At 47.2% G+C, this 25,812-nt stretch overlaps 1 pseudogene; it reads left to right on the plus strand.

The window, feature by feature from the left end:
* Positions 1-25,812, plus strand: part of LOC123989592 — a 349,650-nt pseudogene that overhangs the window by 317,382 nt on the left and 6,456 nt on the right.

A 25,812-nucleotide genomic window follows, 5' to 3' on the forward strand; every position in this document is an offset into this window, starting at 1 on the left:
GTATTAGTAGTGACTACAGTAGTAATAGTAGTGACTACAGTAGTATTAGTAGTGACTACAGTAGTAGTAGTGACTACAGTAGTAAGTAGTACTACAGTAGTAGTGACTACAGTAGTAATAGTAATAGTAGTGACTACAGTAGTAGTAGTAGTGACTACAGTAGTAATAGTGGTAATAGTAGCTAGTGACTACAGTAGCCACCCATAATAGTAGTAGTAGTGAAATGGCTATATATTAGTAGTAGTGGTGACTACAGTAGTAGTAGTGACTACAGTAGTATTAGTAGTGACTACAGTAGTAATAGTAATAGTAGTGACTACAGTAGTAATAGTAGTAGTGGTGACTACAGTAGTAATAGTAGTAGTAGTGACTACAGTAGTAATAGTAGTAGTGGTGACTACAGTAGTAGTAGTGGTGACTACAGTAGTAATAGTAATAGTAGTGACTACAGTAGTAATAGTAATAGTAGTGACTACAGTAGTAATAGTAGTAGTGACTACAGTAGTAATAGTAGTAATAGTAGTGACTACAGTAGTAATAGTAGTAGTGGTGACTACAGTAGTAATAGTAGTGACTACAGTAGTAATAGTAGTAGACTACAGTAATAGTAATAGTAGTGACTGCAGTAGTAGTAGTAGTGACTACAGTAGTAGTAGTAGTGACTACAGTAGTATTAGTAGTGACTACAGTAGTAATAGTAGTGACTACAGTAGTAATAGTAGTAGTAGTGTCTACAGTAGTAATAGTAGTGACTACAGTAGTAATAGTAGTGACTACAGTAGTAATAGTAGTAGTAGTGTCTACAGTAGTAATAGTAGTGACTACAGTAGTAATAGTAGTGACTACAGTAGTAATAGTAGTAGTGACTACAGTAGTAATAGTAGTGACTACAGTAGTAATAGTAGTAGTAGTGGTGGTGACTACAGTAGTAATAGTAATAGTAGTAGTAGTGGTGACTACAGTAGTAATAGTATTAGTAGTGACTACAGTAGTATTAGTAGTGACTACAGTAGTATTAGTAGTGACTACAGTAGTATTAGTAGTGACTACAGTAGTAATAGTAATAGTAGTGACTACAGTAGTAGTAGTAGTGACTACAGTAGTAATAGTAGTAGTAGTAGTGGTGACTACAGTAGTATTAGTAGTGACTACAGTAGTATTAGTAGTGACTACAGTAGTATTAGTAGTGACTACAGTAGTAATAGTAATAGTAGTGACTACAGTAGTAATAGTAGTAGTGGTGACTACAGTAGTAATAGTAGTAATAGTAGTGACTACAGTAGTAATAGTAGTAGTGGTGACTACAGTAGTAGTAGTGGTGACTACAGTAGTAATAGTAATAGTAGTGACTACAGTAGTAATAGTAATAGTAGTGACTACAGTAGTAATAGTAATAGTAGTGACTACAGTAGTAATAGTAGTAATAGTAGTGACTACAGTAGTAATAGTAGTAGTGGTGACTACAGTAGTAGTAGTAGTGACTACAGTAGTAATAGTAGTAGTAGTAGTGGTGACTACAGTAGTAATAGTAATAGTAGTGACTGCAGTAGTAGTAGTAGTGACTACAGTAGTAGTAGTAGTGACTACAGTAGTATTAGTAGTGACTACAGTAGTAATAGTAGTAGTAGTGACTACAGTAGTAATAGTAATAGTAGTGACTACAGTAGTAATAGTAGTAGTGGTGACTACAGTAGTATTAGTAGTGACTACAGTTGTAATAGTAGTAGTAGTGACTACATTAGTAGTAGTAGTGACTACAGTAGTTTGTTGCTGTTCCTGTGTAGCAGGTTAAAAATTGCCCTATGTTATCGACTGGGGCAACGACAGAGTAGGCTCATCTTGCCCGGCTCTCATAAATGCCATCAAATTGACTTGAACCATGTAGATCAGTTTCTTTCTAGATTAATTTGAGCAGTTTTATAGTTTTTTGTTTTTGTGTTGTGATTGTGATTCCTTGCCGTTTTCCTATAGGGTAGGATATATATAGATATATATTTATATAATTGTCACAGGCCAGCTCATAGTCTGTGGCAAAAATGAGGGGACGCGAACAACAGGTATAGGCCAATTAAAAAAATGTTTTTTATTTTAAAACTATTAACTATTAACTTTAAACCAAGAAAAAAAAGGAATGAGGTGTGAAAGTATCATAATGTAAGGTGTATGTAACGTGCAGGGATGCGTGAATCTGTGTGTGTGAATGACGGGGTGAAAACTATGCAAACCTACAAAGGACCAAACAAAACAGGATCATACCTGGAGGAGGAGGAGGAGGAGGAGGAGGAGGAGGAGGAGGAGGAGGAGGAGGAGGAGGAGGAGGAGGAGGAGGAGGAGAGAGGAGAGAGACAGAGAGACAGAGAGAGAGAGAGAGAGAGAGAGAGAGAGAGAGAGAGAGAGAGAGAGAGAGAGAGAGAGAGAGAGAGAGAGTTTAAATACTTAGAGCCCAGGTGACTCCAATCACTAACGACCCTCCTCCGCAGTGCAGGAGGAGCCGCGACACCCCCTTCCTTAAAATGAGGGTCCCACCCTCATCCCAACTTCCTCCAACATATTCAAAACTGTTCAAACCCCCCCCCCCCCCCCCCCCCCCCAAAAAAGAGAATACCAGTCCCGTCTCCTAGTAGTAGCCCCGTTTCCCCCAACTGACTGTCCAGCCCTCAAACTCGGCAGCCCTGGTACCTGGGGAGCAATTTAATAAGAGGAAAGACGGTGCAGACAGCTCGTAGAGGTCAGCAGAGAGAAGATACAAACTAGGTTAAAGGAGCACGGGACAGAGCAGAAAAACAAGTGGGTTGTGGTCAGTGAACACAGTTAAAGGGGTCAAACCAGAACCAACATAGCACTCGAAGTCCTGTAAAACCCAAAATGAGACCTAAAGCCTCCTTTTCAATCACAGGATCTGATACTTATTACATTTCCGGGAGATGAAACTGACTGGACACTCAACATTGTTATCATTCTCCTGGAGAAGCACAGCCCCTGCGCCGATTTGACTGGCGTCTACCTGCCGTTTGAAAGGTTTCCTAAAAATGTGGTGCTGCCAACACAGGTGCCAGACACAAAAGAGCCTCAACTGCATCAAATGCCTCTTGACACTGGGTGGACCAGATCAATTCAGCCTTGGCCTTCAACAGATTGGTCACTACTACCAAAAAAGTTTACAGAAAGCACGGTAGTACCCCGCCATTCCCAGGAAGCGCATCAGTTATTTCTTTGTGGACAGCTGAGGGAACTGCTTCACAGCCTGGACCTTGACCACGGGACAGACTAAAACCCTGACCAACAACCTTGCCTAGGTATGTGACTGTAGCTTTGGCAAACTCACATTTTGCCAAATGAATAGTCAACCTGGCCCACACCAGTCTTTCGAACAGGGATTGCAACTCTCCAAACATGCTCCTCCCAGGATTCTGAGTAGATGACCATGTCGTCCAAATACACGGCCCACCCTCCCAGACCTGAGACCACCGGATTCATTAGCCTCTGGAAGGTGGCTGGAGCATTCTGGAGCATTCCGCAAGCCGAAAGGCATCACTGTATAATACACGGCCCACCCTTCCAGACCTGAGACCTTCCGATTCATTAGCCTCTGGAAGGTGGCTGGAGCATTCCTCAAGCCAAAAGGCATCACTGTATAATACACGGCATACCCTTCCAGACCTGAGACCACCCGATTCATTAGCCTCTGGAAGGTGGCTGGAGCATTCCGCAAGCCAAAAGGCATCACTATATAAGAGAACAAACCAGACAGAGTTATAAAGGCAGCAATCTCACAAGCTCTTTTGGTACTTGCCAATATCCCTTTAAAAATATCAAATTTGCTAACATACTTTGCTGACCCAACTTGATCAATACAGTCCTCCATCCCAGGAAGAGGGTAAAGGTCTGCTTTAGTAACATTGTTAACTTTTCTATAATCAGTGCAAGGTCTGAAAGTGGAATCAGACTTTTTGACCAAAAGACAGGGTGAAGCCCAATTTTAACAACATGGCTCCGCGATACCATTGTCCAACATATACTGCACCTCCGTTTCCAGGTTCAATCTCTTCTCCTCAGATACACGATAAAATCTCTGTTTGATAGGCTTAGCATCTCCGATGTCGATGTCGTGCTCAATTAAGTGGGGTTTTGCGATGGAGTGTCAGAAAACGAAACAGGGTAGTTTCTAATAAGAGCGACCACTTCATCACGTTTCTCAGAGTCTAAATGATCTACCAAAACCGACCTTGTAAGAACTCATCCGAAACATTTAACGTCCTCCTCTTCTCCCCCCTCCACCAAATTAAAGCCACAAGATGCAGTGACTGGAGCAGCAGTCAACTCTGACCTCACCACTGGAGTGCCCTCAACCCCGCTCAGATCACGGGAGTGATAACATTTTAACAGGTTCACATGGTATAATTTAGAGGACTTCCTATGCCCAGGGGTTTCAATGAGATAGTTCAAATCGGACACTTTACGCAACACAGTGAAAGGACCACAGTATTTTGCCTGAAAAGGTGAACTTACGAGAGGCAGAAGAGCGAGTACACGATCACCGGGACTAAACTCACGCAGCTCAGCCTGGCCGTCTTATTTCAGTTTCATTTTCCGTTGAGAACATTTTAGTTTTGCTTTTCGCCAGAGTTCACCAGCCCAATAAGGTTCTGAGGTGGTTCCTCAGGCAAACGCGGCAGGGTAGCCTAGTGGTTAGAGTGTTGGACTAGTAACCGAAAGGTTGCAAGTTCGAATCCCCAAGCTGACAAGGTACAAATCTGTTGTTCTGCCCCTGAACAGGCAGTTAACTCAATGTTCCTAGGCCGTCATTGAAAATAAGAATTTGTTCTTAACTGACTTGCCTAGTAAAATAAAGGTAAAATAAAAATAAAAAAACAACCATCCTACAACACTGCTAAAGGCACCTTATGACCAAACACTAAGTCATTTGGGCTAAACCCTGTGCTTTCCTGCACTACTTCACAAGCAGCTAGTAACAGCCAAGGTAGCCCGACCTCCACAATCTGCAGACAGTTCTGTACAGTATGCACGAAGCAAGGATTTTAAAGTTTGATGAAAATGTTCCAAAGCTCCCTGGCTCTGGGTATGGAACGCAGTAGACGTGTTGTGTTTACCTTTAAGCTGTTTGAGAACCTGAGCATATAAATGGGAGGTAAAGTTAGACCCCTGATCTGACTGGATGATTTTTGGAATCCGAAATGTTGTAAATAAATTGAGTTAACGCTTTAACTACAGATTTTGAAGTTATGGTACGCAAGGAAAAAAGCTGCCGGATAGGGTGCACAGAAGGTTTTGCCTATTGCCAGGTTGTCACATGACAATGGAACTCAGATTATGGTCTTCTAACTTTCCCTTTACAATTTGGGTTATTTAAATATTTCATCTATGTTAGTTCCAGCCAGAGTAGAGACGGACTGGCTATAGGGCAGTTTTGGCAAATGCCAGATGAGCTAGTCCATCTTTGGCCCAGTGGGCATGTGTAAATGGTTGTTTATTTGACTAATAATGGATGCCTCGAGTGTGTTTGACATGCCCAGGCCTGTTTCAGGTCTCAGTCACTCCCTGACAGACATCATGCACCCAGGTCTCAGTCACTCCCTGACAGACATCATGACACCCAGGTCTCAGTCACTCCCTGACAGACATCATGCCACCCAGGTCTCAGTCACTCCCTGACAGACATCATGCCACCCAGGTCTCAGTCACTCCCTGACAGACATCATGCCACCCAGGTCTCAGTCACTCCCTGACAGACATCATGCCACCCAGGTCTGAGTCACTCCCTGACAGACATCATGACACCCAGGTCTCAGTCACTCCCTGACAGACATCATGACACACAGATCTCAGTCACTCCCTGACAGACATCATGACACCCAGGTCTCAGTCACTCCCTGACAGACATCATGACAAACTGGTCTCAGTCACTCCCTGACAGACATCATGACACCCAGTTCTCAGTCACTACCTGACAGACATCATGACAGACTGAAATTAAACCAAACACATCTGTTTCTGTCTACCCACCAGGTGTTGGCAAACCACATGGCTAACAATGGTAACCCCATGATCCCTGGCGGTAACCCCATGGGTCAGGGGGGTATGTCTGGGAACAACCAGGGGATGAACTCACCCCAGTACCCAGGCCAGCAGCAGCAGTTCCCCAACAAGGGCCAGCAGAACCAGGCTTACATGCAGCAGGACCTGTACGGACGCCAGGGCTACCCCGGGGGAGGAGGAGGCTTCGGGGGGAAGTGAGTGTGGGCCCCGGGGGAGGAGGAGGCTTCGGGGGATGTGAGTGTGGGCCCCGGGGGAGGAGGGGGCTTCGGGGGGAAGTGAGTGTGGGCCGCAGGGGAGGAGGAGGCTTCGGGGGAAGTGATTGTGGGCCGCGGGGGAGGAGGAGGCTTCGGGGGAAGTGATTGTGGGCCGCGGGGGAGGAGGAGGCTTCGGGGGAAGTGAGTGTGGGCCCCGGGGAGGAGTAGGCTTCGGGGGAAGTGAGTGTGGGCCGTGGGGGAGGAGGAGGCTTCGGGGGAAGTGAGTGTGGGCCGCAGGGGAGGAGGAGACTTCGGGGGAAGTGAGTGTGGGCCGCAGGGGAGGAGGAGGCTTCGGGAGGAAGTGATTGTGGGCCACGGGGAGGAGGAGGCTTCGGTGGGAAGTGCGTGTGGGCTGCGGGGGAGGAGGAGGCTTCGGGGGGAAGTGAGTGTGGGCCGCGGGGGAGGAGGAGGAGGCTTCGGGGGGAAGTGAGTGTGGGGAGGCTTTATGGTAGAGTCCTAAATGGCACAATTTTCTATATATAGAGTCAGCCTGGTAGACAGGTAGAGTGGAGAGTTAACCTGGTAGACAGGTAGAGTGGAGAGTTAGCCTGGTAGACAGGTAGAGTGGAGAGTCAGCCTAGTAGACAGGTAGAGTGGAGAGTTAACCTGGTAGACAGGTAGAGTGGAGAGTTAACCTGGTAGACAGGTAGAGTGGAGAGTCAGCCTGGTAGACAGGTAGAGTGGAGAGTTAACCTGGTAGACAGGTAGAGTGGGGAGTCGACCTGGTAGACCGGTAGAGTGGGGAGTCGGCCTGGTAGACCGGTAGAGTGGAGAGTCGGCCTGGTAGACCGGTAGAGTGGGGAGTCGGCCTGGTAGATCGGTAGAGTGGGTAGTCGGCCTGGTAAACCGGTAGAGTGGAGAGTCAGCCTGGTAGACCGGTAGAGTGGGGAGTCGGCCTGGTAGACCGGTAGAGTGTGGAGTCAGCCTGGTAGACAGGTAGAGTGTGGAGAGTTAACCTGGTAGACCGGTAGAGTGGGGAGTCGGCCTGGTAGACCGGTAGAGTGGGGAGTCGGCCTGGTAGATCGGTAGAGTGGGGAGTCGGCCTGGTAAACCGGTAGAGTGGAGAGTCGGCCTGGTAGACAGGTGGAGTGGGGAGTCGGCCTGGTAGACCGGTAGAGTGTGGAGTCAGCCTGGTAGACAGGTAGAGTGTGGAGAGTTAACCTGGTAGACCGGTAGAGTGGGGAGTCGGCCTGGTAGACCGGTAGAGTGGGGAGTCGGCCTGGTAGACCGGTAGAGTGGGGAGTCGGCCTGGTAGACCGGTAGAGTGTGGAGAGTTAACCTGGTAGACCGGTAGAGTGGGGAGTCGGCCTGGTAGACCGGTAGAGTGTGGAGAGTTAACCTGGTAGACCGGTAGAGTGGGGAGTCGGCCTGGTAGACCGGTAGAGTGTGGAGTCAGCCTGGTAGACAGGTAGAGTGTGGAGAGTTAACCTGGTAGAGTGGTAGAGTGGAGAGTTAACCTGGTAGACCGGTAGAGTGGGGAGTCGGCCTGGTAGACCGGTAGAGTGGGGAGTCGGCCTGGTAGACCGGTAGAGTGTGGAGAGTTAACCTGGTAGACAGGTAGAGTGGGGAGTCAGCCTGGTAGACAAGGTAGAGTGGAGAGTTAACCTGGTAGACAGGTAGAGTGGGGAGTCGGCCTGGTAGACCGGTAGAGTGGAGAGTCGGCCTGGTAGACCGGTAGAGTGGGGAGTCGGCCTGGTAGACAGGTGGAGTAGAGAGTTAACCTGGTAGACCGGTAAAGGGTCTGTGAAATATGGAATAGAACAATCATGTTGAAACCCGGTGAGTGTATTGGGGGGTTTATGTGCTTTCTGGTTGGTGTGGATAGAGGACAGTCAGTCCACGTTGTCACCCATTTCAATCTCAAATTTGTTGGGTTTCAAAATCACTTAAAAATTAAGGTTAAACTTGAAGTTTCCTCTCAGCTGTATACTGAAACACGTGTAGCGGGGGAACCATTTTGATGTTTTTCAAATGTTTTAACCTCTAGTGACTCCCCATCCCGCATGAGGGAGCGTAATCATCGACTGACACTAATTAGCATAACGCAACGGACATAAATATTCCTAGAAAATATTCCTATTCATGAAAATCACAAGTGAAATATATTGAGACACAGCTTAGCCTTTTGTTAATCACCCTGTCATCTCATATTTTCAAAATATGCTGTAGATCCAAAGCTAGACAAGCATTTGTGTACATTTATCGATAGCCTAGCATAGCATTTTGTCCAGCTAGCAGCAGGTAACTTGGTCACGGAAATCAGAAAAGCAATCAAATTAAATCGTTTACCTTTGATGAGCTTCGGATGTTTTCACTCAGGAGACTCCCAGTTAGATAGCCAATGTTCCTTTTTTCCAAAAATATTATTTTTGTAGGCAAAATAGCTCCGTTTGTTCTTCACGTTTGGCTGAAAAATCGCCCTGAAATTGCAGTCACGAAAACACCGAAAAATATTCCAAATTAGCTCCATAATATGACAGAAACATGGCAAACATTGTTTATAATCAATCCTCAAGGTGTTTTTCAAATATCTATTCGATAATATATCCACCTGGACAATTGTTTTTTTTAGTTGGAATAATGGCTACCTCTGTATTTTACGCGAGAATTACTCTGAGAGCCATCAGGTGACCACTTGCGCAATGTAGCCGCTTACGGGTATTCTTCAACATAAATGCGTAAAACTACGTCACAATGCTGTAGACAACTTGGGGAATACGGAGAAAAAGTAATCTGGTTGATAGCCCATTCACTGCTCAATAGGGACGCATTGGAATGCAGAGCTTTCAAAAGATGAGTCACTTCCTGATTGGATTGTTCTCAGGCTTTCGCCTGCAACATCAGTTCTGTTATACTCACAGACAATATTTTTACAGTTTTGGAAACTTTAGAGTGTTTTCTATCCTAAGCTGTCAATTATATGCATGTTCTAGCATCTTGTCCTGAATAAATATCCCGTTTACTACGGGAACGTTATTTTTCCAAAAATGTAAAAAACTGCCCCCTCGTCACAAAATGTTTTAAGTAGGATAGAATAAATGTATGTATGCAGAACCATGTATCGTGTTATGCAGCATGGCTAACACAATCACTTTGCACTCACCTACCCTCTGCTTACTCAGTTATTGGCATCCTGACGAACGCTACCTTCTGTTTCCTGTCTACTAGTTACCCTGGAGGTCCTATCTCTGGTCCTGGTGGTGTGGGCATGCCCCCCCACTCTCGTCCCCCTAGCGACTTCACCCAACCTGCTGCTGCCGCCGCCGCAGCCGTCGCCGCGGCAGCCGCCACTGCTACCGCCACTGCCACGGCAACTGTTGCCGCCATGCAGCAGGACACTCAAACAAGGACATGAACCAGTATGGACCGGTATGTTGTAACGTCCATACATACACCTCCAGCTTCACATTAATCCCACTTTCAGCTGTCTATTGTATTGGTCCCTGTCCTTCTTTCCCAGATGACTTCATCGTTCCAGATGGGGCCCAGCCAGGCTTACCAGAACCAATTCATGAACCAGGGGCCAGGGGGTCCCAGGGGCCCTCCATCTCTCCCAGGGGACATGGGCGCCGGTCCGGGCATGAACCCCTCCAACATGGTCTCCTCCCACATGGGAATGAACCATCCCCGGCCCCAGGGGATGTTGCCCTTTGGAGGCCACGTTGCCCAGAGAATCCCCCAGCAGGGATACCCAGGATGCAGGCCTCAGGGTATGGGCATGCAGGGTGTGAAGAGACCCTACCCTGGAGAGGTGAGTGAATCTGGGGGGGACACCATGACTCCTCTACAGCTCGGTTGGTTGAGCATGGTGCTTCCAATGCCAGGATTGCGAGTTCAATTTCCGGGACCACCTACGTGTAAAACATTTATACACATGTGACTGTAACTCACTTTAGATAATAGTGTCTGCTAAATGGCAGATATTATTTTTATATTATGACGAGCAATATGGCTCCCTGTATATATTGATATACTTATCTGTGTTTATTAGGCTAGCCTCGATTGATGTTAAACTAAGGCAAAGTTAGCTCATTTCCATTATAAACTGGGTGGTTCGAGCCCTGAATCCTGATTGGCTGAAAAGCCGTGGTATATCAGACCGTATACCATGGGTATGACGAAACAATTATTTATACTGGTCTAATTACAACCAGTTTATAATAGCAATAAGGCACTTTGGGTGTTTGTGATATATGGACCACTATACCACAGCTAAGGGCTGTGTTGCTTGGGTATAAGAACAGCCTTTAGCTGTGGTATATTGGCCATATACCACACCCCCTTGGGCCTAATTGGTTAAATGAAAAATGTTCTACTATGATTCAGTTCCTATTGGATGGTAACTTCCTATTGGATGGTAACTTCCTATTGGATGGTAACTTTCTATTGGATGGGGATGGTAACTTTCTATTGGATAGGGATGGAACTTTCTATTGGATGGTAACTTTCTATTGGATGGGGATGGAACTTTCTATTGGATGGTAACTTTCTATTGGATGGTAACTTTCTATTGGATGGTAACTTCCTATTAAATGGTAACTTCCTATTGGATGGTGACTTCCTATTGGATGGTAACTTTCTATTGGATGGGGATGGTAACCTCCTATTGGATGGTAACCTCCTATTGGATGGTAACCTCCTATTGGATGGTAACTTCCTATTAAATGGTAACTTTCTATTGGATGGTAACTTTCTATTGGATGGGGATGGTAACCTCCTATTGGATGGTAACTTTCTTTTCTATTGGATGGTAACTTTCTATTGGATGGTAACTTTCTATTGGATGGTAACTTCCTATTGGATGGTAACTTCCTATTGGATGGTAACTTTCTATTGGATGGTAACTTTCTATTGGATGGTAACTTTCTATTGGATGCGGATGGTAACTTTCTATTGGATGGTAGCTTCCTATTGAATGGGGATGGTAACTTTCTATTGGATGGTAGCTTCCTATTGGATGGTAACTTTCTATTGGATGGTAACTTCCTATTGGATGGTAACTTTCTATTGGATGGTGACTTTCTATTGGATGGTAACTTTCTATTGGATGGGGATGGTAACTTTCTATTGGATGGGGATGGTAACTTTCTATTGGATGGTAACTTTCTATTGGATGGGGATGGTAACTTTCTATTGGATGGTAACTTCCTATTGGATGGTAACTTTCTATTGGATGGTAACTTTCTATTGGATGGTAACTTTCTATTGGATGGGGATGGTAACTTTCTATTGGATGGTAACTTTCTATTGGATGGGGATGGTAACTTTCTATTGGATGGTAACTTTCTATTGGATGGTAACTTCCTATTGGATGGTAACTTTCTATTGGATGGTAACTTCCTATTGGATAGTAACTTTCTATTGGATGGTAAGTTACTATTGGATGGGGATGGTAACTTCCTATTGGATAGTAACTTCCTGGATAAGATACTGTATAGTATTATAAGTAGTTAGTACTTTATTTGTACCTTTTTATGTGTAATTATGGTAATATATTCCTCCCTAGCCTGTCTATTGATAACTTCATCATAATTGTTCAATCAATCAACTACTTGATGAAATACTTAACTGTAATATATTTCCTTCTTGCGTTCCTCCCTATGAAGCCTAACTACGGAGGGCAGCAGTATGGTCCAGGACCGAACGGCCAAGGGTTCCCCCAGCAGCAGAACCAGTACCCCACCCACACCCCCAACCCCTCCAGGCCACTCCCGTCCCCTAACTACCCAGGCCAGAGAATGCCTGGCGGGCAGCAGATCCAGGGCCATTACCCCCCTCCTGGAGGGGCCATGGGACAGTACTACAAGGTACGCAGCCATATACACTAGAGCAGGGCCCTCCAACCCTGTTCCTGGAGAGATACACCCAACCCTGTTGCTGGAGAGATAATCCCCACCCTGTTGCTGGAGAGACCCCCCAAACCTGTTGCTGGAGAGATACCCCCCAAACCTGTTGCTGGAGAGATACCCCCCAACCCTGTTGCTGGAGAGATACACCCCACCCTGTTGCTGGAGAGATAATCCCCAACCCTGTTGCTGGAGAGATACACTCAACCCTGAGATACCATCCAACACTGCTTCTGGGGAGATAAAACCGACATGAGGGTCTCTCTCCAGGAACAGGGTTGGAGTTAAACCCTACAGGAGGGTCTCTCTCCAGGAACAGGGTCGGAGTTAAAACCTACAGGAGGGTCTCTCTCCAGGAACAGGGTTTGAGAAACCTGTACTAGAGTCCATAGTGAGTGACTACTAACAGTGTATGTGTAGTGAGTTCTGCACCATTATAACTAGGTTATCTAATGTTATGGTCTGGTTTTTGTTGTTGTTGTTGCAGCAAGAGCCTTTCAACGGTCAAAGTAACAACTTCTCTGGGAGTGGATATCAGTACAGCCAAGGCAATATGAATGGGGTACGATCACCTTACTAACACAAATGTACCATACCTGATAAAATAAGCCACATTTGATTTAATCTAGTTATATATTTATGGGTGTTACATACGTACATATTCCAAATGTTTATATTCAAATAGCTGTATTTTTTTAAAGTGTTTCTACAAATAGTTATTTAATTATTTAAAATGATAATAATACAATTATATTTATATTTTCATCTGTTATAATCCTTGCAGCCTCCTCGACCGGTGGGTTACTACCCCCACTCCCCGGTGCATGGCAACCCGACCCCGCCCATGACCCCAGGAAGTAGTATCCCTCCCTACATGTCTCCAAATCGTGACGTCAAGCCCCCCTTCCCTCCAGACATCAAACCAAATATCACCGCTCTTCCTCCTCCTCCTCCAGGTCAGTCAGTCTCTCAATTCAATTCAAAGGGCTTTATTGGTGTGGGAAACTTAAGTAAACATTTACACTCACAAAAGTTCCAAGGGGATAGAGACCTTTCAAAATGTTATGTTATGGCGATGTGCAGTGTCTCTCTCTCTCTCTCTCTCTCTCTCTCTCTCTGTCTCTGTCTCTCTCTCTCTGTCTCTCTGTCTTTTTCTCTCTGTCTGTCTGTCTGTCTGTCTGTCTGTCTGTCTGTCTGTCTGTCTGTCTGTCTGTCTGTCTGTCTGTCTGTCTGTCTGTCTGTCTGTCTGTCTGTCTGTCTGTCTGTCTGTCTGTCTGTCTGTCTGTCTGTCTGTCTGTCTGTCTGTCTGTCTGTCTCTCTCTATCTCTCTCTCTCTCTCTCTGTCTCTCTCTCTCTCTCTCTGTCTCTCTCTGTCTCTGTCTCTCTCTGTCTCTCTCTGTTTCTGTCTCTCTCTCTCTCTCTCTCTCTCTCTCTCTCTCTCTCTCTCTCTCTCGCTCTCTCTCTCTCTGTCTCTCTCTGTTTATTTCTCTCTCTGTTTCTCTCTCTCTCTCTCTCTGTTTCTCTCTCTCTGTTTCTCTCTCTCTGTTTCACTCTCTCTCTGTCTCTCTCTGTCTCTCTCTGTCTCACTGTTTCTCTCTCTCTCTCTCTCTCTCTCTCTCTCTCTCTCTCTCTCTCTCTCTCTCTCTCTCTCTCTCTCTCTCTCTCTCTCTCTCTCTGTCTCTCTCTCTCTCTCTCTCTCTCTCTCTCTCTCTCTCTCTCTCTCTCTCTCTCTCTCTCTCTCTCTCTCTCTCTCTCTCTCTCTCTCTCTCTCTCTCTCTCTCTCTCTCTCTCTCTCTCTCTCTCACACACACACACACTTCCTCCACCTCCAGGTTAGTCTCTTTACATAGTGTCACAGCAGAGGACTTCCTGTCCCAACTGTCATCATGTCCTCATCTGATACCTAATCTTTACATGTCCCTTTGTCATTCGAATTAACTTTATTGTCCCGTCATCAGTGAACCGTGAAATAAATAAAAGTTTTCTTCTCTCTCCCAGCCAACCCCAACGAGGAGCTGCGTCTGACCTTCCCGGTGAGGGACGGGGTGGTCCTAGAGCCCTTCAGACTGGAGCACAATTTGGCGGTCAGTAACCATGTCTTCCACCTCCGCCCCTCCGTACACCAGACCCTCGTGTGGAGGTAAGGCTTTCTTCTACACCTCTCAAATGCTACTCTGGACCTGGAGGTCAGATCCACTGTGTTTTCCCCATTCTTCCCCTCTAATCGGGGACTGATTTACACCTGAGACACCAGTTGGATGCAATTAATTATCAGGTAGATCAGAAAGCCAGCAGACTCTGGACCTCATAGGGTAAGAGTTGGACACCCCTGCCGCACACCCTAACCTGCACTCTACCTCTACATCCTAACCCTATACCCTACCCACACCCTAACCTGCACTCTACCTCTACACCCTAACCCTATACCCTACCCACACCCTAACCTGCACTCTACCTATACACCCTAACCCTATACCCTACCCACACCCTAACCTGCACTCTACCTCTACACCCTAACCCTATACCCTACCCACACCCTAACCTGCACTCTACCTCTACACCCTAACCCTATACCCTACCCACACCCTAACCTGCACTCTACCTCTACACCCTAACCCTATACCCTACCCACACCCTAACCTGCACTCTACCTCTACACCCTAACCCTATACCCTACCCACACCCTAACCTGCACTCTACCTCTACTCCCTAACCCTATACCCTACCCACACCCTAACCTAACCTCTACACCCTAACCCGCACTCTACCTCTACACCTAACCCTATACCCTACCCACACCCTAACCTGCACTCTACCTCTACACCCTAACCCTATACCCTACCCACACACTAACCCTATACCCTACCCACACCCTAACCTGCACCTAACTCTACACCCTACCCACACCCTAACCTGCACTCTACCTCTACACCCTAACACTCTACCCTACCCACACACTAACCCTATACCCTACCCACACCCTAACCTGCACTCTAACTCTACACCCTACCCTACACCCTAACCTGCACTCTACTCTCACCCTACCCCTAACCCTATACCCTACCCACACCCTAACCCTACCCACTAACCTGCACTCTACCTCTACACCCTAACCCTATACCCTACCCACACCCTAACCTGTACTCTAACTCTACACCCTAACCCTATACCCTACCCACACACTAACCCTATACCCTACCCACACCCTAACCTGCACTCTACCTCTACACCCTAACCCTATACCCTACCCACACCCTAACCATATACCCTACCCCAACACCATATACCCTACCCACACCCTAACCCTATACCCTACCCCAACACCATATACCCTACCCACACCCTAACCTGCACTCTACCCCTACACCCTAACCATATACCCTACCCTTCCCTACCCACATCCTAACCATATATCCTACCCCAACACCCTATACCCTACCCACCCTCTAACCATATACCCTACCCACACCCTAACCTGCACTCTAACTCTACACCCTAACCCTATACCCTACCCACACCCTAACCTGCACTCTACCTCTACACCCTAACCCTATACCCTACCCACACCCTAACCTGCACTCTACCTCTACACCCTAACCCTATACCCTACCCACACCCTAACCTGCACTCTACCTCTACACCCTAACCCTATACCCTACCCACACCCTAACCTGCACTCTACCTCTACACCCTAACCCTATACCCTACCCACACACTAACCCTATACCCTACCCACACCCTAACCTGCACTCTAACTCTACACCCTACCCACACCCTAACCTGCACTCTACCTCTACACCCTAACACTCTACCCTACCCACACACTAACCCTATACCCTACCCCACCCTAACCTGCACTCTAACTCTACACCCTACCCACACCCTAACCTGCACTCTACCTCTACACCCTAACCCTATACCCTACCCACACCCTAACCTGCACTCTACCTCTACACCCTAACCCTATACCCTACCCACACCCTAACCTGTACTCTAACTCTACACCCTAACCCTATACCCTACCCACACACTAACCCTATACCCTACCCACACCCTAACCTGCACTCTACCTCTACACCCTAACCCTATACCCTACCCACACCCTAACCATATACCCTACCCCAACACCATATACCCTACCCACACCCTAACCCTATACCCTACCCCAACACCATATACCCTACCCACACCCTAACCTGCACTCTACCCCTACACCCTAACCATATACCCTACCCTTCCCTACCCACATCCTAACCATATATCCTACCCCAACACCCTATACCCTACCCACCCTCTAACCATATACCCTACCCACACCCTAACCTGCACTCTAACTCTACACCCTAACCCTATACCCTACCCACACCCTAACCTGCACTCTACCTCTACACCCTAACCCTATACCCTACCCACACCCTAACCTGCACTCTACCTCTACACCCTAACCCTATACCCTACCCACACCCTAACCTGCACTCTACCTCTACACCCTAACCCTATACCCTACCCACACCCTAACCTGCACTCTACCTCTACACCCTAACCCTATACCCTACCCACACCCTAACCTGCACTCTAACTCTACACCCTAACCCTATACCCTACCCTACCCACACACTAACCCTATACCCTACCCACACCCTAACCTGCACTCTACCTCTACACCCTAACCCTATACCCTACCCACACCCTAACCTGCACTCTACCTCTACACCCTAACCCTATATCCTACCCACACCCTAACCTGCACTCTAACTCTACACCCGAACCCTATACCCTACCCACACACTAACCCTATACCCTACCCACACCCTAACCTGCACTCTACCTCTACACCCTAACCCTATACCCTACCCACACCCTAACCATATACCCTACCCCAACACCATATACCCTACCCTACCCACACCCTAACCTGCACTCTACCTCTACATCCTAACCCTATACCCTACCCACACCCTAACCTGCACTCTACCTCTACACCCTAACCCTACACCCTACCCCAACACCATATACCCTACCCACACCCTAACCTGCACTCTACCCCTACACCCTAACCATATACCCTACCCTTCCCTACCCACCCTCTAACCATATACCCTACCCTAACACGATATACCCTACCCACCCTCTAACCATATACCCTACCCACCCTCTAACCCTATACCCTACCCCAACACCATATACCCTACCCACCCTCTAACCGTATACCCTACCCACACTCTAACCCTATACCCTACCCACACTCTAACCCTATACCCTACCCCAACACCCTATACCCTACCCACCCTCTAACCCTATACCCTACCCACACCCTAACCTGCACTCTACCTCTACACCCTAACCCTATACCCTACCCACACTCTAACCATATACCCTACCCCAACGCCCTATACCCTACCCACACCCTAACCTGCACTCTACCTCTACACCCTAACCATATACCCTACCCACACCCTAACCCTATACCCTACCCACACTCTAACCCTATACCCTACCCCAACACCCTATACCCTACCCACCCTCTAACCCTATACCCTACCCACACCCTAACCTGCACTCTACCTCTACACCCTAACCATATACCCTACCCACACCCTAACCCTATACCCTACCCACACTCTAACCATATACCCTACCCCAACGCCCTATACCCTACCCTCTCTGTCATACAGTAGTATGCAGTGAAAATAATCTGTACATTTTATGAACCTTAGGCAGAGTGTACATTGTAATCAGCCCTTTTATAGATGCACTAGCTTTGGTCAATCCTTCTCCTAGAGCGAATGCAAGGTTACAGTCTGGCCACGCTAGTTCTGCTCTGTCCCCCTACAGGACAGATGTGGAGTTGCAGTTTAAATGACAGGGTGTTCTGCTCTGTCCCCCTACAGGACAGATGTGGAGTTGCAGTTTAAATGACAGGGTGTTCTGCTCTGTCCCCCTGCAGGACAGATGTGGAGCTGCAGTTTAAATGACAGGGTGTTCTGCTCTGTCCCCCTGCAGGACAGATGTGGAGTTGCAGTTTAAATGACAGGGTGTTCTGCTCTGTCCCCCTACAGGACAGATGTGGAGCTGCAGTTTAAATGACAGGGTGTTCTGCTCTGTCCCTCTGCAGGACAGATGTGGAGCTGCAGTTTAAATGACAGGGTGTTCTGCTCTGTCCCCCTACAGGACAGATGTGGAGCTCAGTTTAAATGACAGGGTGTTCTGCTCTGTCCCCCTGCAGGACAGATGTGGAGTTGCAGTTTAAATGACAGGGTGTTCTGCTCTGTCCCCCTGCAGGACAGATCTGGAGTTGCAGTTTAAATGACAGGGTGTTCTGCGCTGTCCCCCTGCAGGACAGATGTGGAGCTGCAGTTTAAATTACAGGTTGTACTGCTCTGTCCCCCTGCAGGTCAGATCTGGAGTTGCAGTTTAAATGACAGGGTGTTCTGCTCTGTCCCCCTACAGGACAGATGTGGAGCTGCAGTTTAACTTATTGTTCTGCTCTGTCCCCCTGCAGGACAGATGTGGAGTTGCAGTTTAAATGACAGGGTGTTCTGCTCTGTCCCCCTGCAGGACAGATGTGGAGCTGCAGTTTAACTTATTGTTCTGCTCTGTCCCTCTGCAGGACAGATGTGGAGTTGCAGTTTAAATTACAGGTTGTACTGCTCTGTCCCCCTGCAGGTCAGATCTGGAGTTGCAGTTTAAATCACAGGGTGTTCTGCTCTGTCCCCCTGCAGGTCAGATCTGGAGTTGCAGTTTAAATGACAGGGTGTTCTGCGCTGTCCCCCTGCAGGACAGATGTGGAGCTGCAGTTTAAATGACAGGTTGTACTGCTCTGTCCCCCTGCAGGACAGATGTGGAGCTGCAGTTTAAATTACAGGTTGTACTGCTCTGTCCCCCTGCAGGTCAGATCTGGAGTTGCAGTTTAAATGTTACCATCACGAGGACCGACAAATGAACACCAACTGGCCTGCCTCGGTCCAGGTCAGTAAGAACACCACACACACACACACGCATACACACACACACACACAGACACACACACACACACACACACACACACACACACACACACACACACACACACACACACACACACACACACACACACACACACACACACACACACTAATCTTCCTTTCCTCTGTGTAGGTCAGTGTTAACGCCACGCCCCTCACCATCGAGCGCGGCGACAACAAGACGTCCCACAAGCCCCTGCACCTGAAACAAGTCTGCCAACCAGGAAGGAACACCATCCAGATCACAGTTACCGCCTGCTGCTGTGTGAGTACTGTGCTGACAACAACAACCACTACTGCTACTAATGATGAGGATGATGAGGATCGTGGTGATGATGAGGAGGATGAGGATGATGAGGATTGTGGTGATGAGGATGATGATGATAATGAGGATTGTGGTGATGATGAGGAGGATGAGGATTATGAGAATTGTGGTGATGAGGATGATGAGGATTGTGGTGATGAGGATGATGATGATAATGAGGATTGTGGTGATGATGAGGAGGATGAGGATTATGAGAATTGTGGTGATGAGGATGATGAGGATTGTGGTGATGAGGATGATGATGGTGATGAGGATTGTGGTGATGATTATGGTGGTGTGGGTGATAATGGTGATGAAGATGAGGATTCTGGAGATGATGATGATGGTTGCGGTGATGATGATGATGATGAGGATGAAGATGAGGATTGTGGTGATGATGATGATGATTGTGGTGATACTGGTGATGATGATGAGGATTGTGGTAAGGATGATGGTAATGATAATGGTGCTGATAATGAGGATGATGATGGTGTAAATGATGATGCTCCTCTCCTCTACAGTCTCACCTGTTTGTACTGCAGCTGGTCCACAGACCCTCTGTACGATCCGTCCTGCAAGGCTTACTGAAGAAGAGGTTACTGCCTGCAGAGCACTGCATCACCAAAGGTACACTACTGTTATATCCCTCCTGGTACTGACTGACCCTCTCTCTCTGGTACTGACCCCTTATCTCCACTGTGGTCCTCCTCCCATCTCCCTTATCTCCACTGTGGTCCTCCTTCCATCTCCACTGTGGTCCTCCTCCCATCTCCACTGTGGTCCTCCTTCCATCTCCACTGTGGTCCTCCTCCCATCTCCACTGTGGTCCTCCTCCCATCTCCACCGTGGTCCTCCTCTCATCTCCACTGTGGTCCTCCTCCCATCTCCACTGTGGTCCTCCTCTCATCTCCCTTATCTCCACTGTGGTCCTCCTCCCATCTCCCTTATCTCCACTGTCGTCCTCCTCCCATCTCCCTTATCTCCACTGTGGTCCTCCTCCCATCTCCCTTATCTCCACTGTGGTCCTCCTCCCATCTCCACTGTGGTCCTCCTCTCATCTCCCTTATCTCCACTGTGGTCCTCCTCCCATCTCCACTGTGGTCCTCCTCTCATCTCCCTTATCTCCACTGTGGTCCTCCTCCCATCTCCCTTATCTCCATTGTGGTCCTCCCCCCATCTCCCTTATCTCCACTGTGGTCCTCCTCCCATCTCCCTTATCTCCACTGTGGTCCTCCTCCCATCTCCCTTATCTCCACTGTGGTCCTCCTCCAATCTCCACTGTGGTCCTCCTCCCATTTCCACTGTGGTCCTCCTCCCATCTCCACTGTGGTCCTCCTCCCATCTCCACTGTGGTCCTCCTCCCATCTCCATTGTGGTCCTCCTCCCATCTCCCTTATCTCCACTGTGGTCCTCCTCCCATCTCCCTTATCTCCACTGTGGTCCTCCTCCCATCTCCACTGTGGTCCTCCTCCCATCTCCACTGTGGTCCTCCTCCCATCTCCACTGTGGTCCTCCTCCCATCTCCATCTCCCTTATCTCCACTGTGGTCCTCCTCCCATCTCCCTGTCTCCACTGTGGTCCTCCTCCCATCTCCCATCTCCACTGTGGTCCTCCTCCCATCTCCACTGTGGTCCTCCTCTCTCCCTTATCTCCACTGTGGTCCTCCTCCCATCTCCACTGTGGTCCTCCTCTCATCTCCCTTATCTCCACTGTGGTCCTCCTCCCATCTCCACTGTGGTCCTCCTCCCATCTCCACTGTGGTCTCCACTGTGGTCCTCCTCCCATCTCCCTTATCTCCACTGTGGTCCTCCTCCCATCTCCCTTATCTCCACTGTGGTCCTCCTCCAATCTCCACTGTGGTCCTCCTCCCATTTCCACTGTGGTCCTCCTCCCATCTCCACTGTGGTCCTCCTCCCATCTCCACTGTGGTCCTCCTCCCATCTCCCTTATCTCCACTGTGGTCCTCCTCCCATCTCCCTTATCTCCACTGTGGTCCTCCTCCCATCTCCACTGTGGTCCTCCTCCCATCTCCACTGTGGTCCTCCTCCCATCTCCACTGTGGTCCTCCTCCCATCTCCCTTATCTCCACTGTGGTCCTCCTCCCATCTCCCTTATCTCCACTGTGGTCCTCCTCCCATCTCCCTTATCTCCACTGTGGTCCTCCTCCCATCTCCACTGTGGACCTCCTCTCATCTCCCTTATCTCCACTGTGGTCCTCCTCCCATCTCCACTGTGGTCCTCCTCTCATCTCCCTTATCTCCACTGTGGTCCTCCTCCCATCTCCCTTATCTCCACTGTGGTCCTCCCCCCATCTCCCTTATCTCCACTGTGGTCCTCCTCCCATCTCCCTTATCTCCACTGTGGTCCTCCTCCCATCTCCCTTATCTCCACTGTGGTCCTCCTCCAATCTCCACTGTGGTCCTCCTCCCATCTCCACTGTGGTCCTCCTCCCATCTCCACTGTTAAGAGTCCTCCATCTCCACTGTGGTCCTCCTCCCATCTCCCTTATCTCCACTGTGGTCCTCCTCCCATCTCCCTTATCTCCACTGTGGTCCTCCTCCCATCTCCACTGTGGTCCTCCTCCCATCTCCACTGTGGTCCTCCTCCCATCTCCATTGTGGTCCTCCTCCCATCTCCCTTACTGTGGTCCTCCTCCCATCTCCCTTAGTATCCTCCTCCCATCTCCAGTGGTCCTCCTCCCATCTCCACATGTGGTCCTCCTCCCATCTCCACTGTGGTCCTCCTGGGACTTATACACTAATGGTTGAATTAATGTCCACTGTTACCTGTAAAACTCCACTCGTAAAGGTCCTTCCCATCTCCATCTGTGGTCAGTCCTTCATCTCCATGTTTATGTCCTCTCCCATGTCCATGTTTATGTCATCCTCTCATCTCCACTGTGGTCCTCCTCCCATCTCCACTGTCCTCCTGTATCTTTATGGTCCTCTCTCTCCCTGTTTCCACTCCTCCTCTCTCCACTGTGGTCCTCCTCCCATCTCCACTGTAATCCTTTACATCCTCCTGTATCTCCACTATGGTCCTCCTCCCATCTTTGTGGTCCTCCTCCATCTCCATGTTTATCTCCCATCTCCCCAGTTAAGAGAAACTTCATCGTCCTCCTCTGTAATGTTTATGTCCTCTCTGAATGTTTATGTCCTCTCTGTAATGTTTATGTCCTCCCTCTGTAATGTTTATCACCTCTCTGTAATGTTTAACTTCCAGCCTGTAATGTTTATGTCCAGTCTGTAATGATTTGTCCTACTGTAATGTTGAACTGTCCTCTCTGTAATGTTCATGTCCAGTCTCTGTAATGTTGGGACTCTCTGTAATGTTTACGGGGTGGGTAATTTCATAACCTGGCTGTAAACTGGGACTTATACAGTAATGTTTATTAATCTGTAATGTTCATGTAAAACTCATTGAATAAAGTTTTATGTTATATCTGTAATACTTCAGTTACACAAAGAGTTCAATCTGTAATGTTTATGTCCTCTCTGTAATGTTTATGTCCTCTCTGTAATGTTTGTCCTCTCTGTAATGTTTATGTCCTCTGTAATGTTTATGTCCTCTCTGTAATGTTTACGTCCTCTCTGTAATGTTTATGTCCTCTCTGTAATGTTTTCGTCCTCTCTGTAATGTTTACGTCCTCTCTGTAATGTTTACGTCCTCTCTGTAATGTTTATGTCCTCTCTGTAATGTTTATGTCCTCTCTGTAATGTTTATGTCCTCTCTGTAATGTTGATGTCCTCTCTGTAATGTTTACGTCCTCTCTGTAATGTTTATGTCCTCTCTGTAATGTTTATGTCCTCTGTAATGTTTATGTCCTCCTGTAATGTTTATGTCCTCTCTTATAATGTTTATGTCCTCACCATGTAATGTTTATGTCCCTTCTTAATGTTTATGTCCTCTCTGTAATGTTTTCACACTATGTAATGTTTATGATTTTCTGTAATAAAGTTTTTCCTCTCTGTAATGTTTTAGGCTTAATAAAGTAATTTTACATCTATGTTGTTGAGAGATTTTAGTCCTAATAAAGATAACAGCGTTGCTTTAGAGGGACTTAATAAAGATATTTTACCAGTATGTTGGGGATTTTAGGCTTAATAAAGATAAGATGACTTTCCCAACATCCTCACCATACTTATCAAACCCTCCTGTTGACCAATTTTACCTTAATAAAGATATTTTATCAATGTTCTTGAGAGATTTTAGGCTTAATAAAGATATTTTACACTATGTTGTTGAGAGATTTTAGGCTTAATAAAGATATTTTACACTATGTTGTTGAGAGATTTTAGGCTTAATAAAGATATTTTACACTATGTTGTTGAGAGATTTTAGACTTAATAAAGATATTTTACACTATGTTCTTGAGAGATTTTAGGCTTAATAAAGATATTTTACACTATGTTGTTGAGAGATTTTAGGCTTAATAAAGATATTTTACACTATGTTGTTGAGAGATTTTAGGCTTAATAAAGATATTTTACACTATGTTGTTGAGAGATTTTAGGCTTAATAAAGATATTTTACACTATGTTGTTGTCTTCTGTAAAGTGGAACCATTGTTTATTGGGATGCAGGAATAAAGCACTCATTCTGCGGCTTTCTCTTTTCATCATCTCACTACCTCCCCCCCCGCCCCCGCCACGCCCAGCTCGGAGTTTGAGGAGGTGACCATAGACCCTTCGTGTAGTTGGAGACCTGTGGCCATCAAGTCTGATATCCACATCAAGGAGGATCCAGATGGACCCATGGCCAAGAGGTTCAAGACCATGAGCCCCACCCAGATGACCCTGCCCAACGTGATGGAGATGATCGCCCTGCTCGGCCCAGGGCCCTCGCCCTACCCGCCCCAACAGGGGGCAACAACAGCGAATACGGAAGCCATGGTACATTATTTACTGAGTTACCTTCTTCCTAACTTAATCCTCTTAGTTCCTGGAAGAACATAGGGCCATGGTACATTATTTACTGAGATACTTTCTTCCTAACTTAATCCTCTTAGTTCCTGGAGGAACATAGGGCCATGGTACATTATTTACTGAGATACTTTCTTCCCAACTTAATCCTCTTAGTTCCTGGAAGAACATAGGGCCATGGTACATTATTTACTGAGATACTTTCTTCCTAACTTAATTATCATCTTAGTTCCTGGAAGAACATAGGGCCATGGTACATTATTTACTGAGATACTTTCTTCCTAACTTAATCATCTTAGTTCCTGGAGGAACATAGGGCCATGGTACATTATTTACTGAGATACTTTCTTCCTAACTTAATCCTCTTAGTTCCTGGAAGAACATAGGTCCATGGTACCAACAATGAGTTTTTGAGATTATGTTTCTTGTACATAAAAACATCAGTACTTGTGTCATATCACAGTTATGTGATTCATGGAAAACAAACAAATAAACAAAAAGAAAAATAACCTCTGAAATAACTTTCTTGTTGTGATTCATCTTAGTTCCTGGAGGAACAGTAGGGCCACAGCGTACTTTGACTTACCCCCATGGGAACCCCGGTTCTTCCCATGAACGACTTCATCCTCTTCTGTCCCACCCGCCAAACATGGCACAGGTACAAACCCCTACTGAGCATGCCTTCTTCCTAAGTTAAAGTTTACTCTTTTCAAATGTTCCTGGGGATGAACAGAGGGTGGTACAGAATTTACTGAGATAGCTTCCTTCCCAGGACCTCTACCAGGCGGTGTCAGGGGAAGGCCCAGTCCTCTTACCAGGCGGTTCAGGGAAGAACCCAGTACGTCACTGGGGCCATGCTTCCTGTACATTATTTGTACCAGGCGGTGTCAGGGGAAGGCCCAGAACGTCACTACCAAGCTTTGTCATCCAGGACCTCTATACCAGGTGGTGTCAGGGGAAGGCCCAGAACGTCACTGGGGCCAAGCTTCCTGTCATCTTAGTTCCAGGAAGAACAGGGGCCATGGCCCATTACGTCACTGGGGCCAACTTTCTTCAACAAGGACCCTCTTAGTTCCAGGAAGAACAGAGGAAGGCCAGAACGTCACTGGGGCCAAGCTTCCATTATTTACCAGGCGGTGTCAGGGGAAGGCCTTAAAATTCTAAAGACTCCATCCACTTAGTTCATGGACTGTTCTCTCTGCTACCGCACGGCAACAATGTGGTTTTAGAACGCCAAGTCTCGATCCAAGAGGCTTCTTAACAGCTTCTACCCTCAGTGCCATAAGACTCCTAAACAGCAAATCAAATAAACAAAAGACCCCTAACCCTCTGCTAACTCTCTTGTTTATTTTCTTGTTGTAATTACTTTAACAGTTACCTCCATGTACATATTACCTCTTTGACTTCCCCCCCGGGAACTTGTAC

This window comes from Oncorhynchus gorbuscha, linkage group LG11 (assembly GCF_021184085.1).
Source record: "Oncorhynchus gorbuscha isolate QuinsamMale2020 ecotype Even-year linkage group LG11, OgorEven_v1.0, whole genome shotgun sequence".
NCBI classification, from domain to species: Eukaryota; Metazoa; Chordata; class Actinopteri; order Salmoniformes; family Salmonidae; genus Oncorhynchus; species Oncorhynchus gorbuscha.